The sequence below is a fragment of the Nicotiana tomentosiformis genome, chromosome 10 (genome assembly GCF_000390325.3).
Source record: "Nicotiana tomentosiformis chromosome 10, ASM39032v3, whole genome shotgun sequence".
NCBI classification, from domain to species: domain Eukaryota; kingdom Viridiplantae; phylum Streptophyta; class Magnoliopsida; order Solanales; family Solanaceae; genus Nicotiana; species Nicotiana tomentosiformis.
In genome coordinates, this window is record NC_090821.1 from 37307527 (window position 1) to 37326753 (window position 19227).

The window sequence follows — 19227 nt, forward strand, 5'->3', positions numbered from 1 at the left end:
TGCAGTAAAGTCATACGGATGGATAATCGGGTCTATGAAATAAGATATAGCAATATCCGTAAGTCCAACAAAGTATCGAGCGAAGAAATTCAGTATACCCATAGATGCCCAGAGGGACACCTTATCAAGTTCTGTATATGTTTACAAAGTGAGGCCTAGAGATTGGCTAAAAGCCAGAGGAAAAAGGAGAGAAGAGTCGTATAGGCGCACTTACAAGGTCAGAGTCGTACAGGCTGCATGATAGAAGGTAGCAACAGTTATGATATTGGAAGGATTCCGACCATAAGTCGTGGTGTGAGAAAGAGGTCTAAAGGGGGGAATGCCCTGGCCTTTGGAATTATTCACAGAACATTTGCCTAGATGGCAAGGACAATACTAAAGTATTCGGAAGACATAAGTCATGAAAATGATAAGTGCATCAGTCAACATTCGAGGACGAATGATCCAAGGGGGGAAAAGATGTTACACCCCATGTTTTCGTACGTGGAAGTACGCCATACGTAAATTGATATAAGCTCGGAAATGAGATGTTACATTCCGCATTTTCGTACGTTAAAGTTTCGTCGTAAGCTAATCGACGTAAATTCGGGAACGAGATTATTTTGAGATTATAAGCATTATGCTATTTCAAACAAGTGATAATTGAATTCGTGAAGGTGAGAGGGTAAGCAAATCGAAGAAAATAAATTTCGTCAAAGTTTGACATTTTGGGATAAAATACGGCCCCAGCTAAAACACCCGGCATTTATGGACTAGTGTCATACAAGGTACCACATAACCATAATAGTAAGGTGTACAAAGTGTATTAAAAGTAAGAAGTATTTTGAGTAATTTGAGATAATTTCTAATTAGGTGGATAATTGAATAATTAATAAATTTTAGTGGGAGATTAATTAAAAAAAATCTTTGGAGAAGGTTGAAGCCCCTAACGTGGCAGCCAATAAGAGCTAAAAGAATGACTCTTGAATTAAGAAGCAACATGGCACATTTGGAAGACTAAGGGGGCTAAGTCATCAAAATTAGTGGGGCCTACCAACTAACATTTTTGAAGAGTTCATTTTAAAGTGCTAAGCTTCATTTTTGGATGCTAAAGCTTACGAATGACACTCCAAGAATTCAACCAAAATAATTCCTTATCATCTTAGCAACGTGGTTTGCTTCAATATTTCCTTCAAACCGTGAGATTTCAAGGCTCTTTAGGAATTCAAAGTATGATATTCCATAGCGTCTTCAACACTTCAAAAACCCGAGATTTCAGAGCACCTTAATTAACATGAGATTTTGCAATATTAAGGGAATACGGTGTAATCTTTCTCAAGAGAATCAACTCAAGTATGTTAAGGCTATTCCTTCTTTCTTTTTGGCATGATCTATACGACACGAACGAAACGAGCAAATGCACAATTTTCATAAATGACTATTCATATAAACATTAGGGGTGTCTATATTCTTGATTTCCCATGTAAATTATTATTATATTTTCTGTTCATGGGTCTCAGAAAAATACGTATTTGATAAAGTTTTATCCGACATGCATATTATTTTTATGACATTACGAGAAAATCTTATTAACGTATTTCTTATGCATTTCATGAATTTATACATATACATTGACCCATGACCAGATGGCGTTATATACGCGTATATTATATGTATATGGGATATGGGAAAAGGTTATGGCGTTATATACGCACCACCACCTGATCAGCTGGTATACGTTGATGATTTGCCCACAGTGGCCGAGATGATATGATGGGATGCCCTCAGAGGCTTGATGATGTTATGAACGCATATACCTATGCATGGTATGATATTTATACGCATATGCATGACATTATAAATATGAAATGATTCACAGAGTTATTCAGACATACATGTCGAGTCTTTTACTCCATGTTTTTCTCATGTCTATTATTTACTGATTTTCATTCCTTACATACTCGGTACATTATTTGTACTGATGTCTCTTTTGCCTGGGGATACTGCGTTTCATGCCCGCAGGTCTCGATAGACAGGTCGAGAGTCCTCCAAGTAGGCGATCAGCTCAGCGGAAGAATTTGGTGCACTCCATTTGCTCTGAAGTTGCTTGTTTGGTCAGTATGATTTAGATGTGTATTATTTGGTATGGCGGGGCTCTGTCCCGACCTTTATGACAATTATGTATTCTTAGAGGCTTGTAGACAGATGTCATGTACGTAAAAGATTGTACGGCCTTGTCGGCCTATGTTCAGTGTACGAGTGGTTATTTTGGTTTTAGAGGCCCATATGTAATATGTATAAGTTGGTATTACATGTTGTATTTTACCTATCTCACGGCAGCCTCTCCGGCTCAGTTATCTATGATAGTATGATACGAAAAGATACGTTATGTTGGTACTCGATTGAGTAAGGTACCGGGTGCCCGTCGCGGCCCATCGGTTTGGGTCGTGATAGTTCGAGCCCAATTATCATTGGCCGAAGGTCAACTTCAAGCCTTGAAGGAGAGGAGCTCGGTTCAAGTAAGAAAAATAGAGGAGCTTGAAGCTCGGTTGACTTCCGAACTTGCCAATGCCAAATATGAAGCTGAAAAAGTAAAAGCTGAGGCGGATGTATTCGTGGCTGTCTATCGGGCCGATGTCGAAGCCGCTCAAGTACAAGTGAGAAAGAGATCTGAAACCACTTAAACTCGAGCATACTGAGTTTCTAAACTCGCCAAATGCCAATTGCGGAAGGAGACCCTCGAGGAAATCCATGCTCGAGGTTTCGATCTCGTCGAAGAGACAAAAAAGGCTAAAGAACTTGAAGCCAAAGATGGAGCCCTGGCTTCCGATGGTGACAATGAGAGCAAGAGTGGGTCTGAGAGCGGGGAGGAGCTCAATGGAGAAGAGGCGGCTCCCAGAGATGATCAGGAACCTTAGGGTTTTTTGTTTTTGATCTTTTTTATGTAGGGTCCTGATCAGACCTTGTAAATACTCATATATATGAAGATCTTTGCCTTTCCCGATTTGTCTTTGTTTCATATTCTGCCTTGTGAAAATTTTGTTTCAGTCATGCCTCATAAAAACTCTGTTTCATTCATGCCTTATGAAAGTTTTCATAAGTTCGAGGTTTTAGGCAATTTGATCGAAGCCGGATCTTGAAGTCCTTATATACGAGTGAGTGATTGCTTGAACTCGAAGTAATGTAGTTCGTAGGCTCTTAGGCTTAGTAGTTGAGTGAGTGGTTGCTTGAACTTGCCCGTAGGCTTTTAATAGTCGAGTGAGTGATTGCTCGAACTCGAAATAAGATTAGCCCTTAGGCTTAGTAGTCGAGTGAGTGATTGCTCGAACTCAAAATGACATAGCCCTTAGGCTTAATGGTCGAGTGAGTGCTTGCTCGAACTCAAAGTAATGTAGCCCATAGGCTTAGTGGTCGAGTGAGTGATTGCTCGAACTCGAAATGACGTAGCCCTCAGGCTTAATGGTCGAGTGACTGCTTGCTCGAACTCGAAATAAGAGTAGCCCGTAGGCTTAATAGTCAAGTGAGTGATTGATCGAACTCAAAATAAGAGTAGCTCGTAGGCTTAGTAGTCGAGTGAGTGATTGCTCGAACTCGAAGTGATGTAGCCCGTAGGCTTAGTGGTCAAGTGAGTGATTGCTCGAACTCGAAATGACATAACCCTTAGGCTTAATGGTCGAGTGAGTGCTTGCTCAAACTCGAAGTAATGTAGCCTGTAGGCTTAGTAGTCCCGTGAGTGATTGCTCAAACTCAAAAATAAGAGTAGCCCATAGGCTTAGTAGTCGAGTGAGTGATTGCTCGAACTCGAAGTGATGTAGCCCGTAGGCTTAGTGGTTGAGTGAGTTATTGCTCGAACTCGAAATAAGAGTAACCCGTAGGCTTAGTAGTAGAGTGAGTGATTGCTCGAACTCGAAATAAGAGTAGCCCATAGCTTAGTAGTCGAGTGAGTGATTGCTCGAACTCGAAGTGATGTAGCCCGTAGGCTTAGTGGTCGAGTGAGTGATTGCTCGAACTCGAAATAAGAGTAGCTCGTAGGCTTAGTAGTCGAGTGAGTGATTGCTCGAACTCAAAATAAGAGTAGCCCGTAGGCTTAGTAGTCGAGTGAATGATTGCTTGAACTCGAAGTGATGTAGCCCGTAGGCTTAGTGGGACTTGATCTCGTTGATTTTTTGGTTGGCGGTCCCCGATTTATGGTGTAATGTTGTCATAATATATCATGAAATAGAGGATGGATTCTGAGATATGAGATATCGGTAAAAAATTCTCTTTATGTCATTATACATGTGTTTATGTTCTGTACCAGGGATCGAGCAAACTACATGAGCATGGTTCGTTTTGACCATTTGGCTCTTACAATTTTCCTATCGAAACCCTGTTGTCATGAAGTAACTTTCTTGCTTCGAACTTGATAATTGAACTTGATATATTCGGGGGTAATGTCCCCCAGTATTCGAAGTTGATTGTAAAGAGGACTCGAATACTGTTGAATTGTTCTAAGTTAGCACGATCAATGGTTGCCTCATTAAAAACCTTGCCGAAAAACCCATTTGGGACAAAATCGGTCTAAGGAAAAAAGAGTGCAATGCGTGCTTTCAGGCCTAAAGGCTTCGAGTTGAATAACCCATCCCTGTTTCTGATCGAACACCTGCAAGGGTTAATTTCGAGAAATAAATGAACATAGGAGGGTCGTACCTTAACAGTAGTATCGTTTAAAGTGCGACACGTTCCAATTGCTTTGTAGTTGTTTTCCATTTATTACACCGAGTTTCCTTTTTCGACGATTTCAAGAACATGCCCAGTTCGGACCCAGTTTTCCTTCATTTGAATTTTGGGTGTTGAGAGTAACTTTCCGTAGCACTAATTCCCTGATTTTAAAATATCGAAGATTGGTTCTTCGATTATAATACCTTTCGATCCGCTATTTTTGGACGGCTAATCGAACGAGAGCTGCTTCTCATTTTTCGTCCAATAATTCTAGGCTCGTGTTCATCATCTCTTTATTCGACTCATTTGTTACATATCAAAACCTGATGCTAGGTTCCCCGACCTCAATCGGGATAAGAGCTTCGGTGCCATAAACTAACGAGAATGGTGTCGCCCCGATGCTCGATTTTGATGTTGTGCGGTAAGCCCATAGGGCTTCGGGTAGTATTTCTCTCCATCTTCCTTTAGCGTCAGTTAATCTTTTCTTAAGATTTTGGATGATGGTTTTATTGGTCGATTCGGCCTATCCGTTTCTGTTGGGATGATAAGATGTTGATAGGATCCTTTTGATTTTGTGGTCTTTGAGATATTTGGTTACTTTTCTTCCGATGAATTGCTTTCCATTATCACATACAATCTCGGATGGCATCCCGAACCGACATATGATGTGGTCCTTTTCTCTGACTTTCTTGAAAGCCTGTACTTCAACCCATTTAGAGAAATAATCAGTAATAAACAAAATAAACTGAGCCTTACCTGGGGCCGATGGGAGGGGGCCGACGATGTCCATTCCCCATTTACCACGAGGAGGGAATCACATATAGCCTCCACGACCTCGGCTCCCAAGCTCTTAGCTAGTTTGAGACGTGCAAGCACGGCCTCATATTCTGCCTCATTATTAGTTAATTCTGTAGTTTTAATAGACTATCTAACTACATTACCTGTGGGCGATTTTAGTGCGATGCCCAGTTCGGACCCTTTTGCATTCGAGGCTCCATCCGTAAAGAGGGTCCAGATTCCCGAAGAGGTATCCGATTTTATCAGTAATTCCTTTTCAATTTTGGGTACCAAGGTCGGCGTGAAGTCAGCCACAAAGTCTGCTAAGATCTGAGATTTGATAGCGGTTCGAGGTCGATACTCGATGTCGTACCTGCCGATTTATATGGCCAATCACCTGAGAGCTCAGGCTTGTGTAAAATATTTCGTAGAGGATAAGTTGTCACAACATGTATCGGATGGCACTGGAAATATGGTTTTAGTTTCCTAGAGGCACTTATTAAAGCAAGCGCTAATTTTTCTAAGTGTGGATATCTAATTTCAGCCTCACCTAAAGTTCAACTGACATAATAAATAGGGAATTGCGTACCTCGTTCTTCTCGAACTAGGACTCCACTTACAACTATCTCCGAAACAGCTAGATACAAGTAGAGCTGTTTGTCAGCCTTCGGGGTATGAAGCAATAGAGGGCTCGATAAATACCGTTTTAGCTCTTCCAAAGCCTGCTGACATTCCAGAGTCCGTGCAAAATTGCTTTTTTTTAGCAGAGAGAAAAATCGGTGGCTCCTATCCGAGGATCTCGAAATGAATCATTGCAGGGCGGCTGTCCGCCCCGTTAGCCTTTGCATGACCTTTACATTATCTACCACTGTGATGTCCTCGATTGCTTTGATTTTATCGGGGTGAATCTCGATTCCTCGATTGGACACCATGAAGCCGAGAAACTTGTCCGAGCCAACCCTGAAAGCACATTTTTCGGGATTGAGCTTCATATTGTACTCCCTTAGTATGTCAGAAGTTTCCTGAAAATGCTTTAAATGATCCTCTACTCGCAGTGATTTAACTAACATGTCATCAATATAAACCTCCATTGTTTTTCCTATTTGTTTTTCGAACATTCTGTTTACTAGGCGTTGATAGGTTGCACCAACATTTTTTAGGCCGAATGACATTACGTTATAATAGTAAGTCCTGTACTTAGTGATAAACGAGGTCTTTTCCAGATCCTCCGGGTTCATCTGTATTTGGTTATACCCGAAGTAGGCATCGAAAAAGCTGAGAGTCTCATGGCCGGCCATGGCATCGATCATACGATCGATATTAGGCAAAGGAAAAGAATCCTTAGGGTATGCTTTGTTCAGGTCTTTATAATCTATACACATTCTAAACTTGTTCCCCTTTTTAGGGACTACCACCACATTTGCTAGCCATTCAGGGTACTTTACTTCCCGAATGGACCATATTTTGAGAAGTTTCGTTACCTCGGCTTTGATGAAGGCATGTTTGACCTCGGACTGGGGCCTTATTTTTTGTTTTACCGGGTGGAACCTTGGGTCCAAGATTAGCTTATGCATGGTGATTCCCGGTGGGATCCCTATCTTGTCAAGATGGGACCAAGTGAAATAGTCTATGCTAGCTATAAGAAATTGAATAAGCTTTTTCCTGAGTTCGGGATCTAACCCCGTACCCAGGTATACCTTTCGTTCGGGTAGATATTCAATTAGTATGACTTGCTCCAGTTCTTCGACCGTAGATTAAGTAGCATTGGAATCATCTGGGACCACGAAGGATAGAGGGATCCCATGTTCATCATCTTCGTCAGTCTTCCGATTCTCGAATTTGGTCGGAACTGACGTTTGTGATTGCTATTTGGTATTCCGTTCTTCCTTCAAACCCGATCCCTTTGTTAATGATAGTGAAGATATCGGAGTTACTTCTGCAATGACAAATATTTCTCTTGCGGCCGGTTATTCTCCGTAAACTATTTTGACTCCCTCCGATGTTGGGAATTTCAGAACCTGGTGGAGGGTCGAAGGCACAACTCTCATATTGTGGATCCACGACCTTCCAAAAAGGGCGTTGTACCTCATGTCGCCTTCAATTACCTGAAACTTCATTTCTTGGATGGTTTCGGCCATGTTTATTGGCAGAATTATCTCGCCTTAGGTAGTTTCACATGCCATATTGAATCCGGTTAGAACTAGGGTTGCGGGTACGACCTGGTTCTGCAGGCCGAGCTGCTCTACGACCTTCGATTTAATAATGTTGGTCGACCTACCTGGATCAATTAACACACATTTGACTTTAGTTTTATTCATAAGTACAGATAGTACTGGTGCATCGTTGTGAGGTTGCATGACTCCTTCTGCATCTTCATCATTAAAGGACAGGGTTCCTATGGGTGCGTAATCTTGAGTTCTTGATCGTTTTTCTCTTATAACCGACATCTTAGTGCGTTTAAGCACCGACCCCTGAGGGGTATCGATCCCACCGATGATCATGTGGATGATGTGTTATGGCTCTTCTTGTTTGTTTCGTCTGTTGAAATCCCTGTTTTGAAATGATTTTTGGCCCGGTCACTTAAAAATTCTCTAAGGTACCCTTTATTAAATAACCGGGCTACCTTCTCTCTTAGTTGCCTGCAATCCTCCGTTATGTGGCCATGAGTGCCATGATATTCGCACATTTGATTGGGATTCCTCTGGGCAGGGTCGGTCTGCATAGGTCGAGGCCGTTTAGTATCTTTGATGCGTCCGATAGCCTATACGATAGCGGATGCATCGATGCTGAAGTTATACTCCGACAACTGAGGTGCTTCCTTCGGTCCGGTATTACTGTCGAACCCATTCTTGTTCATCAGCCCTCGAGATCCTTGGCCTCGATCATTTCTATTTTCACCTCGTACGGGGTTGCGTGAAGGTTTGTAACCCCTACGATCTCTGTTATACGGCTGATATCGATCCTTGATTGCCCTTGGTTCTCAGTTGATATCCCTTTTAATATCAGACCCAGTACCCAACTGGTCGTCTTCGACTCTTATTTTGGATTGATACCGATTGTGTACGTCAGCCCAAGTAATACCTGAGTATTCGATCAAGTTATTCTTCAGCCGCCGTGAAGCCATCGAGCTTTGTTCGTTTAGACCTTAAGTGAAAGCTTGAACAGCCCAATCATCTGTGACTGGTGGTAGATCCATTCGTTCCATTTGGAAATGAGATACGAATACTCTTAGCATCTCGTTATCCTTTTGTCTTACCTTGAATAGGTCTGACTTCCTAGTTTTGACCTTTATGGCCCCGGCATGTGCTTTTACGAAAGAATCTGCAAGCATAGCAAAAGAATCGATAAAGTTAGACTGTAAATTATCATACCATATCATTGCTCCCTTTGACAAGGTTTCACTGAATTTTTTCAATAATACAGATTCGATAAATCGTCCTCTAGATCGTTCCCTTTGATGGCACATGTATAAGAGGTGATATGCTCGTTGGGGTCGGTCGTTCTGTTATATTTAGGAATCTCAGGCATGCGAAACTTCTTTAGGATCGGTTTAGGAGCCGCGCTCGGGGGGAAAGGCTTTTGTATGAATTTTCGGAATCTAAGCCCTTCAATATCGGTGGTGCCTCCGGGATCAGATCAACCCTGGAGTTATATGTTTCCACTTTTTTGTCGTTTGCCTCGATCCTTCTTTCTCCTAACTCTATTCGTTTAGTCAGTTCTTCGAACATCTTAACAATTTCAGGATTAGTCCCCAATTCTTGCTCATTTGACCTTACTATAGCTGACCCCATTTTGTGGGTGACTTCTTGGGGTAGACTGGGCTCGAGTATGGTCGGTGCCTGGGTTTGGCTCTGCAACTGGGCTATTGCTACTTGTTGAGCTTGCAACATCTCGAAGATCATACGTAAGCTGATTCCGTTTTCCTCAGCGTTTTGGGTATTTCGAGCTGCAGACCGAGTTCCACCATGAATTCTGTTTTTAGGGTCGGAATGTTGGTTCGCCTCGATGGCCGCATGTGAATTGATGTCTGTTGGCTCTTCGACCCGAGCTCCAATGGGATCGACGAGTGGCCTTCCACCCCCGGGGGTTAAGTTATTGTTCTTATCTTGAAGGCCAGCTTCGTTGTCGATAGGTATGGCCATTAATTGAGAATTCATCGTTTTCAATCTGAAATCAAAGATACTTCCAAGAGCAAGTGTAAAATGGTGTGTTTTGTAGAGATTCGTACCAAACAGCCATTGTTATCCTTAGCCCCACGGTGGGCGCCAAACTGTTTACCCGAAAACCGGATAGGGTTAAATTTATACGTAGTTCTAAGGGTACATAGTATAACTTGGCACAAATTAGAAAAGTAAGTAGAAATATATCGAATATAAACTTGTAAAGAATGAAATATGAACCAATATTGAACTAGAAAGCGATTTTATAAACTAGCAAGGTGAATTAATGTAAAAAGCTTACAAGAAGATAATCTCTACTGTATATCTCTGTCAATAGTGATATCTGAATATAAGAGTGTATGTATGCCTTAATGTTCTTCCCCTTACAGAAATAGTAGCTATCCCTCTTATAGTGGAGGAATTTTACTTTAGATATAATTAAAAATACATAGTGGGGACCCATGATAGAATAGTTTTCCCCTAATTCCTGCCGAGATTCTCTCTCCTTAGTGCGACTGTAACGTCTCTTGTCCCTTGGCTCGATCTTGATCGGACTCGGCATTGGTTGGTTTCCAGACTTAGAGCCCGATATTGACTCGGGCTCGATATTGACTCGGGGCCCGGTATTGACTTGAGCTCGGTATTAGTCGGTCTCTGGCTCTCAAGCTCGAAGACGCCGCTTCACATCATAGCTTGATTTTGGATTCGAGCTCGATAATGACTTCGAGTTCGGTATTTGATCAGTCCCAGAAGTTATAGCTCGGTAACCTGGCTTCCGATCTCATACCTGATATTATGAAGATGACCTTTGGTCCATTATGTTCCAACCTTGACTAAACATATGAAAGTCGAAACCGGTTTTATCCGTATATACTCTACTACAAATGAAATGAAAGAGGTTCCTTCTTCAACCATCCTTGTGTCAAAGCCAACTCCCTCAAGACTACATCATATGGTCACTAGAGCTCAAACATGGAATCTCAAACCCAAGCAACCCTTCTGCCTCTCTGCTGCTACACCTCAATTTATGGACCCGGCTTGTTACTCTCAGGCTGCTAAAGCCTAAAGACAGTAAGTGGCGACAAGCAATGCATGATGAGTACAATGCACTTATCCAAAATGGAACATGGCAATTAATTAGTTCCACTGTCACTATCTCAAAATGTTATTGATTGTTAATGGGTGTTCATGACTAAAATGAAATCTGATGGAACAGTATATCACTATAAATCCCGTCTTGTAGCCAAGAGTTATCATCAAAGACCGGGCATTGGTTTTGTTGATACGTTTAGTCCCGTTGTAAGGCGTGCCACGATAAGAATTCTACTTTCCTTAGTTGTATCTCAACAGTGGCATGTTACTCAACTAGATATTTCAAATACCTTTCTTCGTGGACATCTTGATGAGGTTGTTTATATGTCTCAACCACTTAGGTTTATTGACCCAACTCGTCCAGAAGATCATGTTTGTCTGCTTAAGAGATCACTCTATGGTCTTAAGCAAGCTCCTCATATGTGGAACAAATGCTTGACATATGCTTTACTGTCTTATGGCTTTTCTAGATCTAAGGCAGATTGTTCGCTATTCTACTTTATTTCTGGACCTACCAAGCTGTTTTGCTTGATTTACCTAGACGACATTCTAGTGATGAGCAACTACAAAATTTCTATTGAATCCGTAGTCGCCAAACTACAATCACACTTTGCTGTTAAAGATCTTGGGTAGCTTTCCTATTTTTAAGGTATTGAAGCAACATGGAACTCAAATGGTCTTTTTCTATCTCAGCATAAGTACATCACATATTTATTAAAACGAACTCTAGTGGATGCCTCAAGTTATGACTCCACTCCAGCAACTTCATCCATTCGTCTCTCCGCCTTTGGTGAACTTCCTTTTCACGGTCAAACTCTATATCGTAGTGTTGTAGGTTCATTGTAATACCTAATATTCATAAGGCCCAATTTAGCATATGCATTGAACAAACTATCTCAGCTTATGCATTGTCCCATGGATTCTCACTGGGTCGCAGGTTAAGCGTATCCTTCTATATGCCAATGCCACTTCTTCCTGCGGCCTCCTCTTTGCTCGTCAAAACACTACCATGTTACATGGCTTCTGCGATGCAAATTGGGGTGGCTCCATTGATGATCGCAAGTCAACTACTGGATTTGCTAATTTTTCTCGGGTCTCACTTGATCTCATGAACTTTGTCATGACTCAAAATTTCACCAAAGACCGTGATGGTGCCTAACTGCTTGCTAGGAAGCCAACACTCAACAACATCATCAATGTTCAATTATTAAACCATTAACTGATTAAGATAACAGAATAAGTGGAATAAATCATACTTATAAATCAAATATGCATAAATCTCAAACAGGGTCTACATGACCACAATTGTATCACAAACTCTTCCCAACACCCAGGTGTCACAACTAGTCATAAGCATCTAATAAGAGTACAAGATCTTAACTGAATACAAAGTCTCTCCGAAAATGACTAACACAAAGACAGATATAAAGAGTAGGGAAGGGAGAACTTCATGCGCTACAGATCGAAACAACCCAGTCGTGTTCTAGCTTGCACAATCGCTCGGTCTTCCTTGTATGAGCGCATCAGAGAGCGTCAGTATGATGACCCCCATTTGCTTATCCTTAAGGACACGGTGCGGCACGGTGGTGTCAAGCAAGTTACTGTTGGAGATGGTGGGGTTTTGAGGATGCATGGTCGTATTTGTGTGCCTAATGTGGATGGGCTTCGTGAGTTGATTCTTGAGGAGGCCCACAGTTTCCGGTATTCTATTCATCCGGGTGCCGCCAAGATGTATTAGGATTTGCGGCAGCATTATTGGTGGAGGAGGATGAAGAAGGATATAGTTGCATATGTAGCTTAGTGTCTAAATTGTCAGCAAGTAAAGTACGAGCATCAGAGGCCTGGTGGTTTACTTCAGAGGCTAGAGATTCCTGAGTGGAAGTGGGAGCGTATCACTATAGATTTTGTTGTTGGACTTCCACGGATTCAGAAGAAGTTCGACGCGATATGTGTCATTGTGGATAGGTTGACCAAGTCGGCATATTTCATTCCATTGGTAGTTACCTATTCTTCAGAGCGGTTAGCTGAGATCTACATCCGCGAGATCATCCGTTTTCACGGTATGCCGGTGTCTATCATTTCTGATCGAGGTACGCAGTTCACCTCACACTTCTGGAGGGCCGTACAACGTGAGTTAGGCACGCGGATGGAGTTGAGTCCATTTCATCCCCAGATAGACGGGCAGTCCGAGCACACTATTCAGATATTGGAGGATATGCTTCGCACTTGCGTCATGGATTTCGGGGGTTTTTGGGATCAATTCTTGCCGCTCGCGGAGTTTGCCTACAATAATAGCTACTAGTCGAGCATTCAGATGGCTCCCTATGAGGCATTATATAGGAGGCAGTGACGTTCGCCAATTGGATGGTTCGAGCCGGGGGAGGCTCGGTTGTTGGGTACAAATTTGGTTCAGGATGCCTTGGATAAGGTCAAGATTATTCAGGATCGACTTTGCACCGCTCAATCTAGGCAGAAGAGTTATGCCGACCGTAGAGTTTGTGATGTTGCATTCATGGTTGGAGAGAGAGTATTGCTCCGGGTTTCGCCCATAAAGGGTGTGATGAGGTTCGAAAAGAAGGGAAAACAGAGCCCTAAGTACATTGGACCCTTTGAGATTCTTGAGAGAGTGGGTGAGGTGGCCTATAGACTGGCATTGCCACCTAGTTTATCAGCAGTCCATCCGGTATTCCATTTGTCCATGCTCCAGAAGTATCACGGTGATCCATGCCATGTGTTAGATTTTAGCTCAGTCCAATTGGACAAGGGTTTGACTTATGAGGAGGAGCTGGTGGCTATTCTTGCCTGGCAGGTCCGACAGTCGAGGTCTAAGAGCTATCTTTCAGTTCGAGTGCAGTGGAGAGGTCAGCCGATCGAGGCAGCCACGTGAGAGTTCGAGTCGGACATGCGAAGTAGATATCCACACATTTTTACCAGTCTAGGTACCTTTCTATATCCGTTAAAGGATGAATGTTTGTTTTAGAGTTGGAGAATATGATGACCCAATAAGTCATTTATAGTTTTACCTTTCATTTATGTGTTTCGAGACCTTGAAAAGCTTCGTTTAGCCTTCTTCGATTTGCATGCACAGTCCATGTCTTTTTCCGGAAAGCTTTTATGAGAAAATTGATGCAAATGTAAAATCATGCCTTAAAACTTATTTGGGTTGACTATGATCAAAATTTTTTGTAAACGGACCCGAATTATTATTTTGACGGTCCCTGTGGGTTCGTATCGTGATTTGGGACTTGAGCGTATTCTTGGAATCGAATTCGAAAGTCCCTAACTTGAATTACCGTAATTTGTTGAAACTAGCAATTTAAAGGTTTAAAGAATTCCTTAGTTTGACCGTACGTTGACTTTGTTGCTATCGGGTTCGAATTTTGGTTCCGGAACTTGGTATAGGTTCATTTCAGTATTTATGAATTGTCACCAAAATTTGGTGCAAAATAAAATTGAGTTGACGTGATTCGGCCGTCCGGTTGTAAATTTGCATGTTCTTAAGTTTCCTTGAAAATTTCATCCGTTTTGGTGTCCGATTCGTAGTTTTAGGTATTGTTTTGGTGTTTTGATCGTGCGAACGAGTTCATATGATATTTTTAGACTTGTGTGCATGTTTGGTTTAGAGCCTCGAGGGCTCGATTGAGTTTCAAACGCGTGGCGGAGTGTTTGAAAGAGTAAGACTTTGTTGGTTATAGTGCACAGGTCTCAAACCTCGCATTTGCGAGGTTAGGGTCGAATCTGTGTTAGTAGGTAAGCTCTGCCACGTTCGCATTTGCGAACAGATTCTTCGCATTTGCGATTGGGGGTTGGGGGAAGCTGGTTTGCATTTGCAATCAAATGGGTCGCATTTGCGGAAGGTCCTAGTTCGCATTTGTGAACAAAGCGTCACATTTGTGATGCCAGCAGAGATGGGGGAGGTTCTCTTTTGCGAGAACTTCTTCGCATTTGCGGAGTTCACAATTGTGAACCCGAGGTCGCAATTGCAACATCTGCGCCTGGACAAAAAGCTAAGAATGCGGGATTTAGCTCATTTTTCTCAAACTCTCAACCCTAAACACCCTAGAGGCGATTTTTCGAAGAGAGTTTCTTCCCAAATTCATTGGTAAGTGACTTTAATCTATTTTTTTTCAATTACCCATTACATTTCATAAGTTTTCAATATCAAATCTAGGATTTTCATTGTAGAAATTAGGGATTTGGATTGAATTAGAAATTTTTGTAAATTTGGGATTTAAACCTCGAATTGAGGTCGGATTGTGAAACTAAATACATAACCAGGCTCGGGGAGTGAATGGGTAATTGGGTTTTGGTCCGAATCTTGAGTTTTGACCAAGCAGTCCTGGGGTTGACTTTTGTTGACTTTTTGGGAAAAGTGTAAAGATCTTAACTTTATGTATTGTAATTGACTTCCCTAGCATTTTTTAATGTTATTGAGTCGGTTTTGGTTAGATTCGATTAGTTTGGAGGCAGATTTTAGAGGAAAGGTCCCAGTTGAGCTTTGATTTGCTTGCGGAGCTAGGTAAGTGTTGGGTCTAACCTTGATTTGAGCGAATTAGGAACCCTTGAGCTGTGTGCTATGTAAATTACATGTGTAGCGGCGTATATGCGAGGTGACGAGTGTATATACGCTGTCAAAATACTTATTTTCATGCCTTCCCGTATTTCATTAATTATTCTATTCCACACTTTAACTGATGCATGCTTTAATTGCTTCCCATACTTTAACTTGCTACTTGTCACTTATTTCTCTCATATTAAAAATGTTCGTTTCTCCCATGCTTCCATGATTAATTGCTATTTGCCTTATTTGTCTTACTTGTGCACTTTCACTGTCATTTATTTGGTTTTTCTTGTTGCTTTGTATTAATTGTAGCTTTCTTTGATTTGGTACGAGGTTCCTTTATGGCTTATTTTCATATTATTTAATAGTGTAGATTCTCTTGAATTGAGTTGCTGAATTGCTTACAATTATTGATTTTATTTATGGATCGGGTTGCACGCCGCAACAGATGGAATTAAAGAGGATTGATATTGACATGGTGGGATCGGGTTGCACACCGCAATAAATTTTACATGTGATTTTGATATGGTGAAATAAGGGAGGACTGTGATATTAATTCCGATTATATAGTGAGATCGGGTAGCGCACCGCAACGGATTTTACATATTATTCTTGTTATTGATATAGTGAAATAAGGGAGGATTGTGTTTGTACAGTGGGATCGGGTTGCGCCCCGCAACGGATTATGTGTTTTGTAATCATCATGCATTGTGCTGGCTGTTATTGTTTTCGTACGAGATTTTGAGGACTGATAATTTCTGGTGTTACTGATTTCGAGGATTGAGTTTATCTTCATGAGTAACTGCCTTGCTTTTTCTGCGTTTCTTTCCTATTATTATTATTATTATTATACTGCGTACAAGTTATTGTAAGTGGCCCGCCTTAGCCTCGTCACTAATTCGTCGAGGTTAGGCTCGACACTTACAGAGTACATGGGGTCGGTTGTACTCATACTACACTCTGCACTTCTTGTGCAGATTTTGGAGTCGGACCTAGCGGCTGTTAGTAAATTGCTCGGATTGATTGCCTGGCAGAGATTTGAGGTTCAGCAGCTCGGCGTTCGCAACCCTGAAGTCCCCTTCTGCCTTATCCTAGTTGTTTATTATTTTTAATACAGTTTTACTTTCATTCAGACTATTATCTGTATTATTCTAGTCGCTCGTGCACTTGTGACACCAGTTCTGAGATTTTATCTAGATATTGCGATCATTATAATTTTTCTCACTCTATTTCAGTTCTATTTTAAGTTTATTTAGTTTAATTAGTATCACTTAATTTGATTTGTTAAAGATAGCTAAAATCTATTCTAACGTTGGCTTGCCTAGCAAATGAAATATTATGCGTTATCGCGGTCCCAAGGGTGGGAATTACGGGTCGTGACAGTATATTGTATTCGTTTCCTTGGATATAAGCCTCTATCATATATCTTCTTTTTTCTCTATAGAATGTAAAGTCACGACATTCTTTTATTCGCATATTTGATGTTCATTTGTTCCTTACTTGGAAAATTGTCCATATTCTATCGAGCTTCAGCGTGGCCTTATACGGTTCTTTATATATATCATACGCCTTTTACTTGAGTACTTGATAGTCCCATATGTTCGTCATTCGATATTGCTCCATTGAGTCAAACTTCACGATATATTTGTAGTCTCTTGTTGCTATTTTGGAGTTGATGTTGTTGATTGGAAGGTATATGGCATAAATAATATCCATAGTATCTTACAAAGGGTAACAACCTTACATAATTCTGAATGTTTCATAACTTGAAGAAGTACAAAGCCTCAGTGCTATCCAATGTTATATATATATATATATATATATATATATCAGTGAGCAGAACTCAGACGGAGATGGCCCTATGTGGCATACGTAATGTATTATAAGTAAAGGAATGAACCTAATGTACGATAATACCAAGTGTTATAGTGAACGATCCCAGAATGTCACTCCACATAGCGACCCAAAGATATTATCAGAAAGACTCAAAACAATGTTCAGAATGACTTAAATACTGTAAGACTTACTATGAGTTCCTGTACGATATTTCAGAGTCTTCTCATGTTTTTGGTTGATTTTATTCCATTTGTCTCTTGTATGAGTTTTTGTATTTGAACATGCTTTTATGTCTGCCTTACGTACTCGGTATAATCTTTCTTTACTGATGTCTCTTTCATCGGGGACGGTGCATTTGTTGTATTCCATATTGCAGGTCCAGATATACATGTTGTCATACTTTCTCAATAGATAGTGCAGATATTCAGCGGAAGGGTTGTAAGCTCCATTTCTATCTGGAGCTGAGTCAGGTCTAGTGTTCTCTTTGATATATAGAGATTAAGGTTAGGTGCGACGCTTGTATCAGTTGTTCAGTTGTAGGAATTCATAGAGGCTTCATAGACAGTATTGGTTGGTTTACTTGCATTCAGTTCTACATCTGTTTCATGTCTCAGGCAAGTGGCCACGGTGGTATAAAGAAGTCTTCACATTTCGCATTTGCCTTTCAATTTATGGCATGTAATCTGTTACATGTGCATGGCAGTTGCATATAGAGCATAGTCCGCCCCATCCAGACTTGGGGTGTGACAATTACAATAATGTTTTCCCATCATAGGCATGCAGAGTGAACCTGATATTATAAGTTACAATTTGGCCTATTACTCAACTAATTTTGTTCGATTTAGGCTTAAATTTTCACATCTTTAAGACTTTATTATTAAAGGTAAAGATTATTTTTGATATATCCAGTATCTCTATCATATTTAATTGATGTGAGAATGGAATGGTATTTTACAACACCCATCCTTTAGAACTTGAGCGGGACCTCAGGGCGGAGAAATTTGAAAATGAAAATATATATTGAAGAAGGTAAAATTGTTCAAACTTGAATAATAAAAATATTCGAGGACATCTCTAGGATTGCGATAGTTATCTAAATAGTTTGACAATGACATGCACCAATTCGGATAGACATTCTATTCCTTCTCTAAAATTTTCATCTTCCCCGCGATAATATGAATTTTGCAAATGTTTGATTCTTGTGTCTAAAATGGTAACTCTGATAAAGAATACAGTAGAATCAAACCAAAGCTGTTTTACCACCACGGGGGTGGATGTATGTACTATTTTAGGTGCTCGAGCACCCATTGACCTTGACTTAAAGTCGTAAACTGTGTATAGTTATAATAAAAGTATAAGAAAATGGATATAATATTTTATTGAGCACACAGTAAACAAAATGATTGATGGGTGTTGTGGTTCTGATATTGAAATTACTCCTTTCTCCGAAGTCAAAGGCACGGGTTCGATTCTTGTAACGACCCTACCGGTTATTTTGGATTTTAGGGTTCTGTTCAGTGGTTCGAGCTCTTGGGGGGTTTCATATTGTGTGTCATAACTTGCGTGCATGGTCGAATTCGATTTTCGGATGTTTCGGGATTTATTTGGATGAGTGATCCTTATTTTAGAAGTTTAAGTTGAAAATGTTAACCAAAGTTTGACTTTTGTGAATTTGACCTCGGATCGGAGTTTTTATGATTCCGTTAGATCCGGATGGTGATTTTGGACTTGGACGTATGTCCGGATTTGCATTTAGATATTTCTAGAAGGTTTTGGTAATATTTGACGAAAGTTGACAATTTGAAGGTTTTGAAAATTCATAAGTTTGACCGGGAGTTGACTTAAGAGTAATCAAGCTCAGATTGTTATTCTGAAAGTTGGAATATGTTCGTTGTGTTATTTGAAACTTGTGTGCAAAATTGGAGGTGATTCCGAGTTGTTTAGAGGTGTTCGACGTAAATTTGGAATTTGAAAATTTGAAATAGGTCATTAAGCTTGAATTGAGATGCGATTCGTGGTTTTGATATTATGTTGCGGGATTTGAGGTCTCGAGTATGTTATGTTTTGGGACTTGTTGGTATGATTTGACAGGGTCCCGAGGGGCTTGGTTGTGTTTTGGAT